A 22,215-nucleotide genomic window follows, 5' to 3' on the forward strand; every position below is an offset into this window, starting at 1 on the left:
TTCCCTTTATGCATTAATGCAGTCAAGGGTTTTGCTATTCTGGAAAAGTCTTGGATGAACCTTCTGTAGTAACCAGCTAGTGCTAAAAACTGGCGTATGTGTTTCGGAGTTTTTGGGGTTTCCCACTTTTCAACAGTTTCTATCTTTGCCGGATCCACCGTAATACCTTCTTTGTTCACTATGTGACCGATGAATTGAACTTCTTCCAACCAAAATGCACACTTTGAAAACTTAGCGTACAATTCTTCCTTCCTCAATACTTCTAACACCTTTCTCAAATGTTCACTGTGTTCTTGGTCATTCTTTGAGTAAATAAGTATGTCATCAATGAAAACAATGACAAACTTGTCAAGGTATGGTCCACACACTCGGTTCATAAGGTCCATGAACACAGCTGGTGCATTAGTTAAACCAAACGGCATGACCATAAACTCGTAATGACCGTAACTTGTTCTGAAAGCAGTCTTTGGAATATCATCTTCTTTCACCCGCATTTGATGATACCCGGAACGTAAGTCAATCTTTGAATAAACAGACGAGCCTTGTAGTTGATCAAATAAGTCGTCGATTCTCGGTAGTGGGTAGCGGTTCTTGATGGTAAGTTTGTTCAACTCTCGGTAGTCGATACACAACCTGAATGTTCCATCTTTCTTCTTGACAAACAAAACAAGAGCTCCCCACGGTGATGTGCTTGGTCGAATGAAACCACGCTCTAAAAGTTCTTGTAATTGGCTTTGCAGTTCTTTCATCTCGCTGGGTGCGAGTCTGTAAGGAGCACGAGCTATTGGTGCAGCTCCTGGTACAAGATCTATTTGAAATTCAACGGATCGATGTGGGGGTTATCCCGGTAATTCTTTCGGAAATACATCGGGAAATTCTTTTTCAATGGGAACATCATTGATGCTCTTTTCTTCAGTTTGTACTTTCTCGACGTGTGCTAGAACAGCATAGCAACCTTTTCTTATTAGTTTTTGTGCCTTCAAATTACTAATAAGATGTAGCTTCGTGTTGCCCTTTTCTCCGTACACCATTAAGGGTTCTCCTTCTTCTCGTACAATGCGAATTGCATTTTTATAACATACGATCTCTGCTTTCACCTTCTTCAGCCAGTCCATGCCAATTATTACATCAAAACTCCCTAACTCTACTGGTATCAAATCAATCTTAAATATTTCGCTACCCAGTTTAATTTCTCGATTCCGGCATATATTATCTGCTGAAATTAATTTACCGTTTGCTAATTCGAGTAAAAATTTACTATCCAACGGCGTCAATGGACAACTTAATTTAGCACAAAAATCTCTACTCATATAGCTTCTATCCGCACCCGAATCAAATAAAACGTAAGTAGATTTATTGTCATTAAGAAACGTACCCGTAACAAGCTCCGGGTCTTCCTGTGCCTCTGCCGCATTAATATTGAAAACTCTTCCGCGGCCTTGTCCATTCGTTTTCTCCTGGTTCGAGCAATTTCTAATAATGTGGCCCGGTTTTCCACATTTATAACAAACTACATTGGCATAACTTGCTCCGACACTACTTGCTCCGCCATTACTCATTCCGACACCATTTGTTCCTTTCGTTCTGTTAACCCCTGGTCTGTAGACCTCACACTTCACCGTGCTATGACCATTTCTTTTACACTTGTTGCAAAATTTGGTACAGAACCCCGAGTGATGCTTTTCACACCTTTGGCATAGTTGCTTCTGATTGTTGTTGTTGTTGCGGTTATTATTGTTGTTGGGATGATTGTTGTAGTTGTTGTTGTTGTTGTTGTTGTTATTGTTGTTGTTGTTGTTGTTGTTGTTGTTGTTGTTGTTGTTGTTGTTGTTGTTGTTGTTGTTGTTGTTGTTGGGCCGTTTGTTGTAGTTGCGATTGATGTTGCGATTATTGGGATAGTTGTTGCGATTATTGTTGTAATTGCTGTTGTTGTTGTATTGGTGATTCTTATCACCATTTTCCTCCCACTTTCTTTTGACTTGCTTCACATTGGCCTCTTCAGCAGTCTGTTCGTTAATTCTTTCTTCAATCTGGTTCACTAGTTTGTGAGCCATTCTACATGCCGTTGTATGGAGGCGGGCTCGTGTGAACTTATATCTTCTTGGATTCTTTCCGGTAATCCTTTCACAAACGCGTCGATCTTCTCTTCCTCATCTTCGAACGCTCCCGGACACAATAGGCACAATTCTGTGAATCGTCTTTCGTACGTGGTAATATCAAATCCTTGGGTTCGTAACCCTCTAAGTTCTATCTTGAGCTTATTGACCTCTGTTCTGGGACGGTACTTCTCGTTCATTAAGTGCTTGAATGCTGACCACGGTAGTGCGTACGCATCGTCTTGTCCCACTTGCTCTAGATAGGTATTCCACCATGTTAACGCAGAACCTGTGAAGGTATGCGTAGCGTACTTCACTTTGTCCTCTTCAGTACACTTACTTATGGCAAACACCGATTTGACCTTCTCAGTCCACCGTTTCAATCCGATCGGTCCTTCGGTTCCATCAAATTCCAAAGGTTTGCAGGCATTGAATTCTTTGTAGGTGCATCCTACACGATTTCCTGTACTGCTAGATCCAAGGTTATTGTTGGTATGTAGCACAGCCTGTACTGCGGCTATGTTTGAAGCTAGAAAAGTACGGAATTCCTCTTCATTCATATTCACGGTGTGTCGAGTAGTCGGTGCCATTTCCTTCAAAATAGTCAAATGGAACAAGTTAATCATACAGAATATTAAGAGTAGTTAATAGTATTTCGTAGCATAATATGAACTCATTTATAAAAGCTTTTTCTTCATATTAGCGTTTTATAAGTTTAAATTCGGGTAGTACCTACCCGTTAAGTTCATACTTAGTAGCTAATATACAATTCAACTACTACAATTCTATATGAAAAACTGATTATAATAATATTTCGCGTTCAAACTTTTATACAATATTTTACAAACTTACAATACCGCTTATTTTACATAAAACATGAAATATAGCACACAATAACTTTGATACAAGATAGTTGTCAAGATAATTCTAGCTAGTACACAAGTCGTTCAGCAAAGGTAATAAAGACACGTAATTCATACGTCCAGAAACAAGTCATGCATTCTAGTTTTACTAGGACTACTTCCCATCCTTGGTCTTGTGGAACATAACCGTTATGGTAGTTGATAAGACAGCGTGTTGTAACGTCGTCAAAGGGACGAGGGTTACGTAATGACCAACAGTCTCGTAATAACCTAAAAACCTCATTTCTTACCCCAATTACCGACTCCGTCACTTGTGGGAACGTTTTGTTTAATAGTTGTAGCCCGATGTTCTTGTTCTCACTTTGGTGAGAAGCGAACATTACTAATCCGTAAGCATAACATGCTTCTTTATGTTGCATGTTAGCCGCTTTTTCTAAATCACGAAGTCCAATATTCGGATATATTGAGTCAAAATAATTTCTTAACCCATTGCGTAAAATAGCATTTGGGTTCCCCGCAATATATGCATCAAAGTAAACACATCGTAACTTATGGGTTTCTCAATGTGATATTCCTCATCTTTCAAACAAAAGTCTCTTATAAACCAAGACATTCTTGGAACGTTCTTCGAATGTCTTACAAACTGATTTCGCCGTAAATAGTTGTGCCGAAGAATTCTGACCGACTCTAGACAAGATTTCATCAATCATGTCTCCGGGTAGGTCTCTTAAAATATTGGGTTGTCTATCCATTTTGTGTTTTTATACTGTAAAATAGACAAGAGTTAGATTCATAAAAAAATACTTATTAATACAAGCAATTTTTACATATATCATAAAGCATAAGCACACTATATTACATATATTACACCACACGAATACAACTATCTTATTCCGACTCGCTTGTTTCTTCTTCTTCGGTTTTGGTTCGTTTTGCCAAGTTTCTAGGGATATATGATGTTCTCCTAATACGAGCCGTCGTTTTCCACATTGGTTTAGAAAAACCTGGTGGTTTAGAGGTTCCCGGGTCATTGTTACAACTTAAGGGCTTCGGGGGTTGACGATACATATAAAGTTCATCGGGGTTGGAATTAGATTTTTCTATTTTTATGCCCTTTCCCTTATTATTTTATTTTGCCTTTTTAAATTCAGTTGGGGTAATTTCTATAACATCATCGGAATTCTCGTCGGAATCCGATTCATCGGAGAATTGGTAATCCTCCCAATATTTTGCTTCCTTGGTGGAAACACCATTGACCATAATTAACCTTGGTCGGTTAGTTGAGGATTTTCTTTTACTTAACCGTTTTATTATTTCCCCCACCGGTTCTATTTCCTCCTCCGGTTCCTCCTCTTCCGGTTCTGATTCTTCTTCCGGTTCTGATTCTTCTTCCGGTTCTTCTTCGGGAACTTGTGAATCAGTCCAATATATATTCGACTCTTCGTTATTATTAGGTGAGTCAATGGGATTTGTGCTAGAGGTAGACATCTATCACACAATATCAAACATGTTAAGAGATTAATATATCACATAATATATACATGTTAATAATATATAGTTTCCAACAAAAATGTTAAGCAATCATTTTTAAAGAATATACGGTCGAAGTCCAGACTCACTAATGCATCCTAACAAACTCGATAAGACACACTAATGCAAATTTTCTGGTTCTCTAATACTAACGCTCGGATACCAACTGAAATGTCCCGTTCTTATTGATTAAAAACATTCCATATTAATTGATTTCGTTGCGAGGTTTTGACCTCTATATGAGACGTTTTTCAAAGACTGCATTCATTTTTAAAACAAACCATAACCTTTATTTCTTAAATAAAGGTTTAAAAAGCTTTACGTAGATTATCAAATAATGATAATCTAAAATATACTGTTTACACACGACCATTACATAATGGTTTACAATAGAAATATATTACATCGACATATGTTTCTTGAATGCAGTTTTTACACAATATCATACAAACATGGACTCCAAATCTTGTCCGTATTTTATTATGCAACAGCAGAAGCTCTTAGTATTCACCTGAGAATAAACATGCTTTAAACGTCAACAAAAATGTTGGTGAGTTATAGGTTTAACCTATATATATCAAATCGTAACAATAGACCACAAGATTTCATATTTCAATACACATCCCATACATAGAGATAAAAATCATTCATATGGTGAACACCTGGTAACCGACATTAACAAGATGCATATATAAGAATATCCCCATCATTCCGGGACACCCTTCGGATATGATATAAATTTCAAAGTACTAAAGCATCCGGTACTTTGGATGGGGTTTGTTAGGCCCAATAGATCTATCTTTAGGATTCACGTCAATAAAGGTGTATGTTCCCTAATTCTTAGATTACCAGACTTAATAAAAAGGGGCATATTCTATTTCGATAATTCAACCATAGAATGTAGTTTCACGTACTTGTGTCTATTTTGTAAATCATTTATAAAACCTGCATGTATTCTCATCCCAAAAATATTAGATTTTAAAAGTGGGACTATAACTCACTTTCACAGATTTTTACTTCGTCGGGAAGTAAGACTTGGCCACTGGTTGATTCACAAACCTATAACAATATATACATATATATCAAAGTATGTTCAAAATATATTTACAAAACTTTTAATACATTTTGATGTTTTAAGTTTATTAAGTCAGCTGCCCTCGTTAGTAACCTACAACTAGTTGTCCACAGTTTAGATGTACAGAAATAAATCGATAAATATTATCTTGAATCAATCCTCGACCCAGTGTATACGTATCTCAGTATTGATCACAACTCAAACTATATATATTTTGGAATCAACCTCAACCCTGTATAGCTAACTCCAACATTTACATATAGAGTGTCTATGGTTGTTCCGAAATATATATAGATGTGTCGACATGATAGGTCGAAACATTGTATACGTGTCTATGGTATCTCAAGATTATATAATATACAATACAAGTTGATTAAGTTATGGTTGGAATAGATTTGTTACCAATTTTCACGTAGCTAAAATGAGAAAAATTATCCAATCTTGTTTTACCCATAACTTCTTCATTTTAAATCCGTTTTGAGTGAATCAAATTGCTATGGTTTCATATTGAACTCTATTTTATGAATCTATACAGAAAGAGTATAGGTTTATAGTCGAAAAAATAAGTTACAAGTCATTTTTGTAAAGGTAGTCATTTCAGTCGAAAGAACGACGTCTAGATGACCATTTTAGAAAACATACTTCCACTTTGAGTTTAACCATGATTTTTGGATATAGTTTCATGTTTATAATAAAAATCATTTTCCCAGAATAACAACTTTTAAATCAAAGTTTATCATATTTTTTAATTAACTAACCCAAAACAGCCCGCGGTGTTACTACGACGGCGTAAATCCGATTTTACGGTGTTTTTCGTGTTTCCAGGTTTTAAATCATTAAGTTAGCATATCATATAGATATAGAACATGTGTTTAGTTGATTTTAAAAGTCAAGTTAGAAGGATTAACTTTTATTTGCGAACAAGTTTAGAATTAACTAAACTATGTTATAGTGATTACAAGTTTAAACCTTCGAATAAGATAGCTTTATATGTATGAATCGAATGATGTTATGAACATAATTACTACCTCAAGTTCCTTGGATAAACCTACTGGAAATGAGAAAAATAGATCTAGCTTCAAAGGATCCTCGGATGACTTGAAAGTTCTTGAAGCAGAATCATGACACGAAAACAATTTCAAGTAAGATTTCCACTCGAAATAAGATTGTTATAGTTATAGAAATTGAATTAAAGTTTGAATATGATTATTACCTTGTATTAGAAAGATAACCTACTGTAAGTAACAAAGGTTTCTTGATCTTGGATGATTACTTGGAATGGATTTAGAAAACTTGGAAGTAAACTTGCAATCTTGGAAGTATTCTTGATTTTATGAAACTAGAACTTTTGGAATTTATGAAGAACACTTAGAACTTGAAGATAGAACTTGAGAGAGATCAATTAGATGAAGAAAATTGAAGAATGAGAGTGTTTGTAGGTGTTTTTGGTCGTTGGTGTATGGATTAGATATAAAGGATATGTAATTTTGTTTTCATGTAAATAAGTCATGAATGATTACTCATATTTTTGTAATTTTATGAGATATTTCATGCTAGTTGCCAAATGATGGTTCCCACATGTGTTAGGTGACTCACATGGGCTGCTAAGAGCTGATCATTGGAGTGTATATACCAATATTACATACATCTAAAAGTTGTGTATTGTACGAGTACGAATACGGGTGCATACGAGTAGAATTGTTGATGAAACTGAACGAGGATGTAATTGTAAGCATTTTTGTTAAGTAGAAGTATTTTGATAAGTGTCTTGAAGTCTTTCAAAAGTGTATGAATACATATTAAAACACTACATGTATATACATTTTAACTGAGTCGTTAAGTCATCGTTAGTCGTTACATGTAAATGTTGTTTTGAAACCTTTAGGTTAACGATCTTGTTGAATGTTGTTAAACCATTGTTTATTATAAAAAATGAGATGTTAAATTGTTATATTATCATGATATTATGATATATAATATATCTTAGTATGATATATATACAGTTAAATGTCGTTACAACGATAATCGTTACATATATGTCTCGTTTCGAAATCATTAAGTTAGTAGTCTTATTTTTACATATGTATTTCATTGTTAATACACTTAATAATATATTTACTTATCATTTAACATAATTAATCAAGTGTATCAATATCTTAATATGATTCATATGTACCTAGTAAGACGTTGTTATAACGATAATCGTTATATATATCGTTTTCGAGTTTCTTAAATTAATAGTCTCATTTTTTATGTATATAACTCATTGTTAAAATACCTAATGAGATACATACTTATAATAAAATCATGTTAACTATATATATAACCATATATATGTCATCGTATAGTTTTTACAAGTTTTAACGTTCGCGAATCACCGGTCAACTTGGGTGGTCAATTGTCTATATGAAACCTATTTCAATTAATCAAGTCTTAACAAGTTTGATTGCTTAACATGTTGGAAACACTTAATCATGTAAATAACAATTTCATTTAATATATATATAAACATGGAAAAGTTTGGGTCACTACAATGTCTGCCAGAATCTTGAAATAAATCTGCCATCCCTATCAGAGATAATAGAGATTAGTATTCCATGTCTGGAGACGACTTCCTTCAAATACAGTCGTGCTAACTTCTCCATATTGTCATCTTCTCTCATTGGCAGGAAGTGTGCTGACTTGGTGAGACGATCAACTATTACCCAAATAGTATCATAACCACTTGCAGTCCTTAGCAATTTAGTAATGAAATCCATGGTAATGTTTTCCCATTTCTATTCTGGGATTTCAGGTTGTTGTAGTAGACCTGATGGTTTATGATGTTCAGCTTTGACCTTAGAACACGTCAAACATTCTCCTACATATTTAGCAATATCAGCTTTCATACCCGGCCACCAAAAGTGTTTCTTGAGATCTTTATACATCTTCCCCGCTCCGGGATGTATTGAATATCTGGTTTTATGTGCTTCTTTAAGTACCATTTCTCTCACATCTCCAAACCTTGGTACCCAAATTCTATCAGCCCTATATCGAGTTCCGTCTTCCCGAATATTAAGATGTTTCTCTAATCCTTTGGGTATCTCATTCTTCAACTTTCCTTCTTTTACAATCCCCTGTTACGCCTCCTTTATTTGAGTAGTAAGGTTAGTACGAATAATTATATTCATAGCTTTTACCCGCATAGGTTCTCTGTCCTTTCTACTCAAAGCGTCGGCTACCACATTCACCTTCCCCGGGTGGTATCGAATCTCAAAATCATAATCATTCAACAGTTCAATCCACCTGCATTGTCTCATATTCAGTTGCTTCTGATTAAATATATGTTGAAGACTTTTGTGGTCGGTATATATAATACTTTTAACCCCATATAAATAATGCCTCCAAGTCTTTAATGCAAAAACAACAGCAACTAATTCCAAATCGTGAGTTGTATAATTTTGCTCGTGAATCTTCAATTGTCTAGACACATAAGCAATCACCTTCGTTCGTTGCATTAATACACAACGGAGACCATGCTTTGATGCATCACAATAAATCACAAAATCATCATTCCCTTCAGGCAATGACAATATAAGTGCCGTAGTAAGCTTTTTCTTCAATAACTGAAACACATTCTCTTGTTCATCCTTCCATTCAAATTTCTTCCCTTTATGCGTTAATGCAGTCAAGGGTTTTGCTATTTTGGAGAAATCTTGGATGAATCTTCTGTAGTAACCAGCCAATCCTAAAAATTGACGTATATGCTTCGGAGTTTTTGGGGTTTCCCACTTTTCAACGGTTTCGATCTTTGCCGGGTCCACCTGGATACCTTCTTTGTTCACTATGTGACCGAGGAATTGAACTTCTTCCAACCAAAATGCACACTTTGAAAACTTAGCGTACAGTTTTTCTTTCCTCAATACTTCTAGCACTTTTCTCAAATGTTCTTCGTGCTCTTGGTCATTCTTTGAGTAAATAAGTATGTCATCGATGAAAACAATGACAAACTTGTCAAGATATGGCCCACACACTCGGTTCATAAGGTCCATGAACACAGCTGGTGCGTTAGTCAATCCAAACGGCATAACCATAAACTCGTAATTACCATAAAGCGTCCGAAAAGCAGTTTTTGGAATATCATCCTCCTTTACTCGCATTTGATGATATCCAGAATGTAAATCAATTTTTGAATAAACCGACGAGCCTTGTAGTCGATCAAATAAGTCATCAATTCTCGGCAGTGGATAACTGTTTTTGATGGTAAGTTTATTCCACTCTCTGTAGTCAATACACAACCTAAATGTACCATCCTTCTTCTTGACAAACAAAACAGGAGCTCCCCATGGTGATGTGCTTGGTCGAATGAAACCACGTTCTAATAGTTCTTGCAGTTGGCTTTGCAGTTCTTTGATCTCGCTGGGTGCGAGTCTGTAAGGAGCACGAGCTATTGGTGCAGCTCCTGGTACAAGATCTATTTGAAATTCAAATATCGATGTGGAGGTAGTCCCGGTAATTCTTTCGGAAATACATCGGGAAATTCTTTTGCGACGGGAACATCATTGATGCTCTTTTCTTCAGTTTGTACTTTCTTGACGTGTGCTAGAATAGCATAGCAACCTTTTCTTATTAGTTTTTGTGCCTTCAAATTACTAATAAGATGTAGCTTCGTGTTGCCCTTTTCTCCGTACACCATTAAGGGTTCTCCTTCTTCTCGTACAATGCGAATTGCATTTTTGTAACATACGATCTCTGCTTTCATCTCCTTCAACCAGTCTATGCCAACTATTACATCAATACTCCCTAACTCTACTGGTATCAAATCAATCTTAAATATTTCGCTACCCAGTTTAATTTCTCGATTCCGGCATATATAATCTGCTGAAATTAATTTACCGTTTGCTAATTCGAGTAAAAATTTACTATCCAACGGCGTCAATGGATAACTTAATTTAGCACAAAAATCTCTACTCATATAGCTTCTATTCCCAACCGAATCAAATAAAACGTAAACAGATTTATTGTCAATAAGAAACGTACCCGTAACAAGCTCCGGGTCTTCCTGTGCCTCTGCCGCATTAATATTGAAAACTCTTCCGCGGCCTTGTCCATTCGTGTTCTCCTGGCTCGGGCAATTTCTAATAATGTGGACCGGTTTTCCACATTTATAACAAACTACATTGGCATAACTTGCTTCGACACTACTTGCTCCGCCATTACTCGTTCCGACACCATTTGTTCCTTTCGTTCTGTTAACCCCTGATCCGTAGACCTCACACTTCGCCACGCTATGACCATTTCTTTTACACTTGTTGCAAAATTTGGTGCAGAATCCCGAGTGATACTTTTCACACCTTTGGCATAGTTGCTTCTAATTGATGTTGTTGTTGCGGTTGTTATTGTTGTTGGGATGATTGTTGTATTTGTTGTTGTTGTTGTGCCGTTTGTTGTAGTTACGATTGATGTTGCGATTGTTGGGATAGTTGTTGTTTTGGTGACTCTTATCACCGTTTTCCTCCCACTTTCTTTTGACTAACTTCACGTTGGCCTCTTCGGCCGCCTGTTCTTTAATTCTTCCCTCAATCTGGTTCACTAGTTTGTGAGCCATTCTACATGCCTTTTGTATGGAGGCAGGCTCGTGTGAACTTATATCTTCTTGGATTCTCTCCGGTAACCCTTTCACAAACGCGTCGATCTTCTCTTCCTCATGTTTGAACGCTCTCGGACACAATAGGCACAATTCTGTGAATCGTCTTTCGTACGAAGTAATATCGAATCCCTGTGTTCGTAACCCTCTAAGTTCTGACTTGAGCTTATTGACCTCGGTTCTGGGATGGTACTTCTCGTTCATCAAGTGCTTGAATGCTGACCACGGTAGCGTGTAAGCAGCATCTTGTCCCACTTGCTCTAGATAGGTATTCCACCATGTTAACGCAATACATGTGAAGGTATGCGTAGCGTACTTCACTTTTTCTCCTTCAGCACACTTACTTATGGCAAACACCGATTCAACTTTCTCGGTCCACCGTTTCAATTCGATTGGTCCTTCGGTCCCATCAAATTTTGAAGGTTTGCAGGCAGTGAATTCCTTGTAGGAGCATCCTACACGATTTCTTGCGCCGTTAGCTGTATTGCTAGATTCAGAGTTATTGTTGGTATGTAGCGCGGCCTGTACTGCGGCTATGTTTGAAGCAAGAAAGGCACGAAATTCCTCTTCGCTCATATTCAAGGTGTGTCGAGTAGTCGGTGCCATTTCCTTCAAAATATTCAAATGAAACAATTTAATCATACAGAATATTAAGAGTAGTCAATAGTATCTCGTAGCATAATATGAACTCATTTATAAAAGCTTTTTCTTCATATTAGCGTTTTATAAATTTAAATTCGGGTACTACCTACCCGTTAAGTTCATACTTAGTAGCTAATATACAATTCAACTACTACAATTCCATATGAAAAACTGATTATAATAATATATCACATACAAATATTCTTTAAACTTACAACTTCGTTATATTACATATAACATGAAATATAGTACACTATGATACAGGAAAGTTTTGAAGATAAATCTAGTTAATACGCAAGTTGTTCAGCAAAGGAAATAAAGACACGTAATTCATAAGTCCAGAAACAAGTCATGCATTCTGGTTTTACTAAGACGACTTCCCATCCTTGATCTTGTGGAAAATAACCGTTATGACCATTGGCTAGGCAGCATGTTGTAATGTCATCAAAAGGACGAGGGTTTCGTAATGTCCAACAACCCCGTAATAATCTAAAAACCTTGTTTCTCACCCCAACTACTGAATCCGTCACTTGTGGAAAAGTTTTATTTAAAAGCTGCAATCCGATGTTCTTTTTCTCACTTTGGTAAGAAGCCAACATCACTAACCCGTAAGCATAACGTGCTTCTTTATGTTGCATGTTAGAAGCTCTTTCTAATTCACGAAATCCTATGTTGGGATATGTTGAGTCAAAATAGGTTCTTAACCCGTAGCTTAAAATTGCATTTGGGTTCCCCGCATTTAACGCTTTAAAGAAAACACGGCGTAACTTAAAGTCTCCCCAATGTGATATACCCCACCTATCAAAGGAAAGCCTTTTATAAACTAAGGCATTTCTGGAAAGTCTTTCAAATGTTTGACAAGTTAATTTCGCCATAACTAAATGTGCTGATGAATTCTGACCGATTCTAGACAAGATTTCCTCAATCATATCCTCTGGTAGGTCTTCTAAAATATTCGTTTGTCTACCCTTAACGTCCATTTTGTTTTTATACTGTAAAATAGACAAGGATTAGATTCGTAATAACAAATAATACAAGCAATTTTTACATAGAACATAAAAGTACAAGCACACTACAATACATTTATTACACAACATGCTCACACCCCTCTAATCTGAATCACTGGTTTCTTCTTCTTCAGACTTGGTTCTTTTTCCTAATCTTCTAGGGATATACGATGTTCCTCTAATACGAGTCATCGTTTTCCACATTGGTTTAGAGATAACCTGGTGGTTTAGAGGTTCCCGGGTTATTGTCACGATATTGAAAATACGGGTGTTGACGGTACATATAAAGTTCATCGGGGTCGGAATCAGATTTCTCTATTTTGATGCCTTTTCCCTTATTATTTTCTTTTGCCTCATTAAATTGGGTCGGGGTAATTTCTATAACATCATCGGAATCCTCATCAGGATTCGATTCATAGGAAAATTGGTAATTTTCCCAATATTTTGCTTCCTTAGCGGAAACACCATTGACCATTATTAACTTTGGTCCTTTGTTTGAGGATTGTCTTTTATTTGACCGGTTTTCTGTGGTTCCTACTATTCCCCCTCTGGAACCTCTTCTTCTTCCGGTTCCTCTTCTTCTGGTTCCTCTTTTTCCGGTTCCTCTTCTTCCAGTTCCGTTTTCTCTTCTTCCGGTTCTTCGAGAACTTGTGAATCTTGCCAATATATATTCGACTCTTCGTTATTAATAGGTGAGTCAATGGGATTTGTGCTAGAGGTAGACATCTATCACACAATATCAAGCATGTTAAAAGATTAATATTTCACATAATATTTACATGTTAATAATATATAGTTTCCAACAAAAATGTTAAGCAATCATTTTTAAAGAAAACACGATCGAAGTCCAGACTCACTAATGCATCCTAACAAACTCGATAAGACACACTAATGCAAATTTTCTGGTTCTCTAAGACCAACGCTCGGATACCAACTGAAATGTCCCGTTCTTATTGATTATAAACGTTCCATATTAATTGATTTCGTTGCGAGGTTTTGACATCTATATGAGACGTTTTTCAAAGACTGCATTCATTTTTAAAACACCCATAACCTTTATTTTATCAATAAAGGTTTTAAAAACATTACGTAGATTATCAAATAATGATAATCTAAAATATACTGTTTACACACGACCATTACATAATGGTTTACAATAGAAATATATTACATCGACATATGTTTCTTGAATGCAGTTTTTACACAATATCATACAAACATGGACTCCAAATCTTGTCCGTATTTTAGTATGCAACAGCAGAAGCTCTTAGTATTCACCTGAGAATAAACATGCTTTAAACGTCAACAAAAATGTTGGTGAGTTATAGGTTAAACCTATATATATCAAATCGTAACAATAGACCACAAGATTTCATATTTCAATACACATCCCATACATAGAGATAAAAATCATTCATATGGTGAACACCTGGTAACCGACATTAACAAGATGCATATATAAGAATATCCCCATCATTCCGGGATACCCTTCGGATATGATATAAATTTCAAAGTACTAAAGCATCCGGTACTTTGGATGGGGTTTGTTAGGCCCAATAGATCTATCTTTAGGATTCACGTCAATAAAGGTGTCTGTTCCCTAATTCTTAGATTACCAGACTTAATAAAAAGGGGCATATTCGATTTCGATAATTCAACCATAGAATGTAGTTTCACGTACTTGTGTCTATTTTGTAAATCATTTATAAAACCTGCATGTATTATCATCCCAAAAATATTAGATTTTAAAAGTGGGACTATAACTCACTTTCACAGATATTTCCTTCCTCGGAAATAAGACTTGGCCACGGATCAATTCACGAACCTATACAAATATGTACATATATATCAAAGTATGATCAAAATATAATTACAACCATTTTTATTATGTTTTAAAGATTTGAGTGTATTAAGCCAGCTGTCCTCGTTAGTAACCTACAACTAGTTGTCCACAGTTAGATGTACAGAAATAAATCGATATATATATTATCTTGAATCAATCCACGACCCAGTGTATACACGTCTCAGGCTAGATCACAACTCAAAGTATATATATTTTTAGAATCAACCTCAACCCTGTATAGCTAACTCCAACATTACTGCATATAGAGTGTATATGGTTGTTCCAAATAATATATATACATGGGTCGATATGATATGTCAAAACATTTGCATACGTGTCTATGGTATCCCAAGATTACATAATATATTAGAATACATGTATAATACAATATAATTTAGCTAGGATATGATTTGTATAGATTTGTTAAACATTTCCCGTAGCTAAAAAGATCAAAAATATCCAATCTTGTTTTACCCATAACTTCTTCATTTTAAATCCGTTTTGAGTGAATCAAATTGCTATGGTTTCATATTGAACTCTAATTTAAGAATCCAAACAGAAAAAGTATAGGTTTGTAGTCGGAAATTTAAGTTACATGTCAATTACTAAAGAGGTAGTCATTTCCGTCGAAAGAACGACATCTTGATGACCATTTTGAAAAACATACTTTCACTTTGAGTTTAACCAAGATTTTTGGATATAGTTTCATGTTCATATGAAAAATCATTTTCCCAGAAGAACAACTTTTTAATCAAAATTTATCATAGTTTTTAATTATCCAAACCAAAACAGCCCCCGGTTTCACTACGACGGCGTATATCCGATTTTATGGTGTTCATCATGTTTCCAGGTTTTAAATCATTAAGTTAGCATATCATATAGATATAGAACATGTGTTTAGTTGATTTTAAAAGTCAAGTTAGAAGGATTAACTTTTGTTTGCGAACAAGTTTAGAATTAACTAAACTATGTTCTAGTGATTACAAGTTTAAACCTTCGAATAAGATAGCTTTATATGTATGAATCGAATGATGTTATGAACATCATTACTACCTCAAGTTTTCTGGATAAAACTATTGGAAATGAGAAAAATGGATCTAAGTGATTACAAGTTTAAACCTTCGAATAAGATAGCTTTATATGTATGAATCAAATGATGTTATGAACATCATTACTACCTCAAGTTTTCTGGATAAAACTATTGGAAATGAGAAAAATGGATCTAGCTTCAAACGATCCTTGGATGGCTTGAAAGTTCTTGAAGCAGAATCATGACACGAAAACAGTTCAAGTAAGATTTTCACTCGAAATAAGATTGTTATAGTTGTAGAAATTGAATCAAAGTTTGAATATGAATATTACCTTGAATTAGAAAGATAACCTATTGTAAATAACAAAGGTTCCTTGATCTTAGATGATTACTTGGAATGGATTAGAAAGCTTGGAAGTAGACTTGCAAACTTGAAAGTATTCTTGATTTTTATGAAACTATACTTATGGAATTTATGAAGAACACTTAGAACTTGAAGATGGAACTTGAGAGAGATTAATTAGATGAAGAAAATTGAAGAATGAAAGTGTTTATAGGTATTTTTGGTCGTTGGTATATGGATTAGATATAAAGGATATGTAATTTTGTTTTCATGTAAATAAGTCATGAATGATTACTAATATTTTTGTAATTTTATGAGATATTTCATGCTAGTTGCCAAATGATGGTTCCCATATGTGTTAGATAACTCACATGGGCTGCTAAGAGCTGATCATTGAAGTGTATATACCAATAGTACATACATCTAAAAGCTGTGTATTGTACGAGTACGAATACGGGTGCATACGAGTAGAATTGTTGATGAAACTGAACGAGGATGTAATTGTGATAGTGCTCCAAATGAACATATATTTAGTAGCAATATCCTCCCAATATGTAAATTATTTAGTTGTAATTGTCCTATTTTAAGTTGTAATCGTTTATATTAAATAAGTGCGAAGACAAAAGGCGAAAACGACGATTTGAAGACGCAAATGACCAAAAAGCTCAAATGTACAAGATACAATCCAAGTGGTTCAATTTATTGATGAGAAACGTCTAAAAATGACAAGAGTACAAGTTGCGGAACGCAAAGTACACGATATAAAACAATACGCAAGGACGTTCGAAAATCCGGAACCGGGACATGAGTCAACTCTCAACGCTCGACGCAACGGACTAAAAATTACAAGTTAACTATGCACATAAATACAATATAATATTTAAATAATTCTTAAAATTATTTATATATTATATTTATTTATATATTATGTCGGCAAAGCTAAGATCCAAATTGATGTGAGCTGGAAAATCAAACTCCACGACTCGCGGAGTTTGAAGGCCAAAAACTCCACGACTCGCGGAGTTTGAAAAATCAGAAATCCCTATAAAAGGCCATGCATTCTGACAAGTTTAAATATAAATAATAATAATAATAATAATACTCTGTAATAAATAATAAATAAATATATATATAATATATATATATATATATATATATATATATATATATATATATATATATATATATATATATATATATATATATATAGTATAGGGTAGTTTTATATTAGATTATTTCGGGTTATGTAAAGGTTATTTTACGGGTTTTTGAAGTCGAAATTCTGTCCGTCTAACACTACGCGATAAATACTCAATGTAAGTTATGTTCTCCTTTTTAAATTAATGTTTCATACTTAAGTTATTATTATGCTTATTTGAGCCGAAGTAATCATGATGTTGGGCTAATTACTAAAATTGGGTAATTGGGCTTTGTACCATAATTGGGGTTTGGACAAAAGAACGACACTTGTGGAAATTAGACTATGGGCTATTAATGGGCTTTATATTAAATTAATGATACCTCGTTAATTTAATATAAAGGTTATGATTTGACGTATCTATATATAACCACATACGCTTAATCGGACACGATGGGCGGGATATTTATAAGTACGAATTATTGTTCATTTGACCGGACACGGGGATGGATTAATAGTCAATGGACTCATTAAAACAGAGGTGGATTACATTCAAGGGTAATTGGTGTAATTGTTAACAAAGTATTAAAACCTTGGTTTACACACAGTCGATAACCTGGTGTATTCATTAAGCAAAGTATTAAGACCTTGTTACAGTTCGAATCCCCAGTTAGTTGGAATATTTGACTTCGGGTATAAGGTTAAATATGCCGAGCTGTTTATAATTATGACCGATGAACTATTATGGACAAAAACCAGATAGGTTTCAAATACATCCAGGACAAAGGACAATTAACCCAGGATAATAAATTAAAATTAAAACGTCAAACATCATGATTACGGAAGTTTAAATAAGCATAATATATTTTATTTCATATTTCCTCGTACTTTTATTTATTGTCATTTTAATTATTGTTATTTATTTTATATTGTTATTTAAATATCGTCATTTACTATACGCTTCGCTTAAAATATAAATCGACAAACCGGTCATTAAACGGTAAACCCCCTTTTATATATTATTATATATAATTATATATATTTTGTACAAACATAGTTGTTTAAAAATATAGTGTGCAATAAGCCCGCTCCCTGTGGAACGAACCGGACTTACTAAAAACTATACTACTCTACGATTAGGTACACTGCCTATAGTGTTGTAGCAAGGTTTAGGTATATCCCATTTGTAAATAAATAATTAAAACTTGTGTAATTTGTAACGTATTTCGTAGTAAAATATAGTACTATCACGTACCCCCACGCTACCACATCAAATTGTAAGCATTTTTGTTAAGTAGAAGTACTTTGATATGTGACTTGAAGTCTTTCAAATGTGTAAGAATACATATCAAAACACAACATGTATATACATTCTAATGGAGTCGTTAAGTCTTCGTTAGTCGTTACATGTAAGTGTTGTTTTGAAACCTTTAAATTAATGATCTCAATTAATGTTGTTAACCCAATGTTTATTATATCAAATGAGATGTTAAATTATTATATTATCATGATATTATGATGTATGAATATCTCTTAATATGATATATACATTAAAATATCGTTACAACGATAATCGTTACATATAAGTCTCGTTTCGTAATTCTTGAGTTAGTAGTCTTGTTTTTACATATGTAGTTCATTGTTAACACACTTAATGATATATTTAAATATCATTTTATCATGTTAAATATAGTGTATTAATATCTTAATATGATACATATGTATTTAGTAGACGTTATCATAACGATAATCGTTATATATATTATTTCGAGTTTCTTAACTTAGTAATCTCATTTCTTATGTATATCACACATTGTTAATATACTTAGTGAGATACTTACTCATCATAATCTCATGTCAACCATATATATATGTCTATATATACCACAACATGTAGTTTTTACAATTTTGTAACGTTCGTGAATCGCCGGTCAACTTGGGTGATCAATTGTCTATATGAAACTTATTTCATTTAATCAAGTCTTACCAAGTTTGATTGCTTAACACGTTGGAACCATTTAGTCATGTAAATATCAATCTCAATTAATATATATAAACATGGAAAAGTTCGGGTCACTACACGGAGCGGGTATAATTTTCTGTTGATAACCATGATGAAAGCGAAAAAGTCGATGGGAAAGGGTTGTGAATCATTTCTTGCATATGTAATTGATGTGAAGAAAGAAAAGAAAACAGTGGCTGATATTCCGGTAGTATCAGAATTTTCCGAAGTGTTCCCAGATGAGTTACCAGGTCTGCCGCCGGTAAGGAAAGTCGAATATAAGATTGAGTTGGTTCCTGGAACAACTCCAGTTGCAAAAGCTCCATACCGATTAGCGTCATCTGAAATTCGTGAAATGATGTCACAGATTCAAGAACTATTAGATCGTGGGTTTATCCAACCGATTTCTTCACCGTGGGGTGCTCCAGTATTGTTTGTTAAAAAGAAATATGGGTCAATGCGTATGTGTATTGATTATCGTGAATTGAACAAAAGAACAGTGAAGAATAAGTATCCATTACCTCGAATAGATGATTTGTTCGATCAATTACAGGGTGCTTCATTCTTTTCTAAGATAGACTTACGATCCGGATATCATCAAGTTCGTGTTGCTGAATCAGATATACCGAAAACAACGTTCAGAACAAGGTATGGTCATTATGAATTCCTTGTCATGCCGTTTGGGTTGACGAATGCGCCAACAATCTTGATGGATCTAATGAATAGAGTGTGTCGTCCGTTCTTAGATAAGTTTGTGATTGTGTTTATAGACGATATACTAGTGTATTCAAAGACCGAAAGTGAACATGCTGAACATCTGAGACAGGTTTTGAACATGTTGAAACGTGAACAACTATTTGCAAAATTTTCAAAGTGTGAATTTTGGTTACGTGAAGTGCAGTTTTTGGGTCATGTGATTTGTGTCGAGGGTATAAAAGTTGATCCGACAAAGATAGAAGCGGTAATGAATTGGAATTCTCTGAAGACTCTGACTGAGATTAAGAGTTTTCTGGGATTAGCCGGTTATTATCGCAGATTTATCAAGGATTTCTCAAAAATAGTGGGTCCGTTGACTAAGTTGACTCGTAAAGATGTTGCCTTTCGATGGACTGATGAACAGGAAAAGGCTTTTCAGATTTTGAAACAGCTACTGTGTCAGGCACCAGTATTAGCTTTACCAGAAGGTTCAGACGACTTCGTGGTATACTGTGATTCATCATTTGCTGGGTTGGGTTGTGTATTAATGTAAAGAGATAAAGTAATCGCTTACGCCTCGCGACAGTTGAAAGTTCATGAGAAGAATTATCCAGTGCATGATCTTGAAATGGCTGCAGTAGGGTTTGCTTTGAAACTGTGGAGACACTATTTGTATGGAACCCATTGTGTTATATGTACATATCACAAGAGTTTGCAGTATATCTTCTCACAGAAAGAATTGAATATGCGTCAGAGACGATGGCAGGTGAAATGACCCGTCCTAATCCATCCGAACGAAATCATCAACATCTGGTCCCATTGCGAGGTACTGACCTAAATGTGTCATGAATGACTCCAAGTAATATCTTTAAAATGAGCAAATGCATAGCGGAAGATTTCTTTCATACCTGAGAATAAACATGCTTAAAAGTGTCAACCAAAAGGTTGGTGAGTTCATAAGTTTATCATAACAATCATTTCAATATATCAATAGACCACAAGATTTCCGTTTATAAATATATGTACACTCGCAAGTGTATAAAAGTAGTCTATAAGTTGTAGGCACCCGGTAACAAGCCTTAACGTTCATGTTTTACCCTCTGAAGTACACCAGATCAGGTGTGTTTAATATAACTTCGAAGTACTAAAGCATCCCATAGTCAGGCTGGGGTTTGTCAGGCCCAATAGATCTATCTTTAGGATTCGCGCCTACCGTACATAGACAAGTAGTTTAATGTTACCAAGCTAAGGGTATATTTCTGGTTTAAACCCACATAGAATTAGTTTTAGTATTTGTGCCTATTTCGTAAAACATTTATAAAACTGCGCATGTATTCTCAGCCCAAATATATATATATATATATATATATATATATATATATATATATATATATATATATATATATATATATATATATATATATATATATATATATATATATATATATATATATATATATAAGGGAGTAATGAAACTCACCATACTGTATTTTGTAGTAAAAATACATATGACGTCATTTAACAAGTGTAGGGTTGACCTCGGATTCAGGAACCTATGTCATTTATACATATATTAACACATATAATGGTAATCGAACAAATTTATATATTATTAGTGATTTAATTGTTATTTTAATTAGGTGTTTCCTTAATAATCTAATTAGTTATATTCATTAATATTTATTATAAAAGTATTAATATAGTTATGTTTGATGTAGTAAATATGATTTTATATATCTAATAGTTATTTGATAAAATAATATTGATACTATTAATAAATAAAAGGTTGTTTTATTTTACAATAATAATACTAATAATAGTTATTACGATAATAATATTGATACTAGTATTAGTAATAATAATAATAATAATAAAGAAATAATAATAATAATTATAATAAGATTATACCTCACAAATTAGGATAATAAAAATATAGTGTCGTTGTCAAGGCTCGAACCCCCGACCTCCCGTTAACCCAACAACACACTAACCCTCCAAACTAATCAGATTTCTTGATCTAATTACGTTTCTATATCTCTTATTCATCATCATCTTAGCATGCTCGATCACCTACATCTTTATGAAATCTCTTCATCATCCATTAATCATAGAATCATTTGCATCACAGTTTCATTTCATCATCATCTTGACTCGTTTAATCAACATCATAACATCTTAAAATCCTAATCATCTTTTATGATCATAACCTCATAAGATCATTACCATCACTTGGATTAAACATCATCATCAAAACCTTAGTTCATCAACATATTACACTCATCATCAGCATATTCATAATATCATCATCAACAATTAAATGTGAC

This window comes from Rutidosis leptorrhynchoides, chromosome 3 (genome assembly GCF_046630445.1).
Source record: "Rutidosis leptorrhynchoides isolate AG116_Rl617_1_P2 chromosome 3, CSIRO_AGI_Rlap_v1, whole genome shotgun sequence".
Taxonomy (NCBI): domain Eukaryota; kingdom Viridiplantae; phylum Streptophyta; class Magnoliopsida; order Asterales; family Asteraceae; genus Rutidosis; species Rutidosis leptorrhynchoides.